Source organism: Bombina bombina, chromosome 10 (genome assembly GCF_027579735.1).
Source record: "Bombina bombina isolate aBomBom1 chromosome 10, aBomBom1.pri, whole genome shotgun sequence".
Taxonomy (NCBI): Eukaryota; Metazoa; Chordata; class Amphibia; order Anura; family Bombinatoridae; genus Bombina; species Bombina bombina.
Window position 1 is genome coordinate 96916231 of NC_069508.1, and position 2398 is coordinate 96918628.

The following is a 2398-nucleotide window of genomic DNA, read 5'->3' on the forward strand; positions in this document are numbered from 1 at the left end:
TAAGACAAATTGTATAATGTTAAATTACTTTTGTTTAATAATTAATTACATTTTTTAAACTTATTGTAAATTGATCATTTAAAAAAAAAAAATCATTGGGTAATAATTGATTATTAACTAGGGATGCACCGATACCGATACTAGTATCGGTATTGGTACCGATACCAAGTATTTGCATGAGTACTTGTACTCGTGCAAATGCACCGATACTTAAACCGATACCTCCACTTCCTACCCATATGCTATCTTGTGGCGTTTTTTCAAACTGCATGTTCTCATTTCATTTTAAACTGGAGTGGAGACTAAACTAAAAATTGTTTACTACTGTTCTGCCAATACAAATTGCTGTTATTTGTATTATTGTAGGAGAGATCACTGTACCTCGTTCAGACAAACCCCTGAAGTACTGGGCAGTTAATAAACAGATTTCCAGGTCTGGCTAAAATGGCCCAAAAATATCTTTCTGCCCCATGCAGTAGTGTGGAAAGTGAAAGACTGTTCAACTTAGAGTCGAACCTCCATACAAATGTCAGATTGATGTTATATAACAGCCCTACAACCCAATTGCATCACCCCTTTAAATGTAATATTTTATTGTAATATTTTTTATTTATAAACATGTTTAGTGAACTTTTTTATTATTTCATAATGTCTTTTGAATTACAGTCCTTTATAATTATAAAGAAGGAATCTTAACTAATTAGTCTGTATTGTGCTTGGTAAACTGTCACATGACATAAAGAAAAAGTATCGGTAATTGGTATCGGCGAGTATTTGAAAACAAGTATCGGTACTTGTACTCAGTCATACAAAAATGGTATCGGTGCAACCCTATTATTAACCAAACTTCCCCTTTTGTTGGCATCACATGCTCCTGATTTCTCTTGTATAAATAGAGCATTTTGATCTTGGGTCTACATTCACCATCAAAATGAGGGGAATCATCCTAGCTCTTCTGCTCACCTTAGCGGGTATGTGACCACCAGCCTGAAAATTTAAAAAAAAACATGAAATATAAATATATATATATTTGTTAATTGTTTTTCTAATAAATATATTTCTTTTTTCCTTACAGTGAGCGAGAAGTCTAAAATTGGTAAGCATATTTTATTTTAAATATAATTAATTTAATAGAAAATATATATAAAAATGTAAGACAAATGTAAATTTAGATTATCTTAATTATTCTAGTATTAACAAATATTTTTGATACAATTATTTATTCAATACCTATTTTTGTATGCATAAACAAAATACTGCATTTCAATATATAATGAAAATAAATAGTTTATGGGATATTTTATAATACGTATATTTTGTATAATAAAAATACACACACCACATATATGTATGAGAAGCCTTCTTCTTTTGTTGACTACAAAATAATTTGAAAGATAATTTACAGTGGTAGCAGAATATTGTAACTAATTCATATCTTACAATGAATTACAGAACCATACTTTAGTGAGAGCAAGACGTATGTGTACAATTATGAAGGAATTATTCTGACTGGATTCCCAGAGAATGGTTTGGCTAAGGCTGGTATTAAACTGAACTGTAAAGCTGAAATCAGAGGCTATGCACAGAGGTCCTACATTCTCAAGGAATAAAAGCTAAATGTATATTTCACATTGGTCTACAGCTAATTTTATTAACATAATTGAATATTTTCTGTATAAAATTAATTTTCTTCAGAAATTGCTGTGACAGGTCACAAAAAATATATTTTGTATTTACAATAACTATTATTTTAAAAGATATTTTTTAATTAAAAAAATGTAAATAACAAAGACTATAGATAAAAAGCTAATTTCTGTCTATGGGGTGTTTTTGCTTACTAAGCTCTCACTATGCAGTCTTCGACTAAAACTCACTTATAATTTAATTCTTTAATGAATGGATTCCAATGAATAATACAAAACTATTAATATTAGAATGGGAGTTCTAGTCTTAATGAATCTAGGAGACATAATTTAGTTTGTCCAATGTGATATGCTTTTATATTTAATATTATCAAGTATCATTAAAAACAGACAGAAAGAAATTTGTATTAATAATAATAATCTTATATTTGCCCCCAACAGCTCTAGTTCAGCCACATGACCTATAATGTACATCAGCAATAGCTCAAAAAGGAGTGGTTATAGACCTTAAAGATTATGGGTGCTAGCAACATTTGCTGTAAAATATCCTATCAAGGGTGAAAGGTATTATACTTTTTTTCCTATATAAATCAACATTTCTCCAATTTTCCTCTCTATGTGCCTGAGAGAGAGAAAATAAAATGCACAAAACTAGATTATCTTGCAAAATTAAGGTTAGTGATACCTTTGAAATTTAGTGGTGTCCCAACAGTGTGGCATTACATAGCTCTCCCAACCACCCACTAGAACTGCTA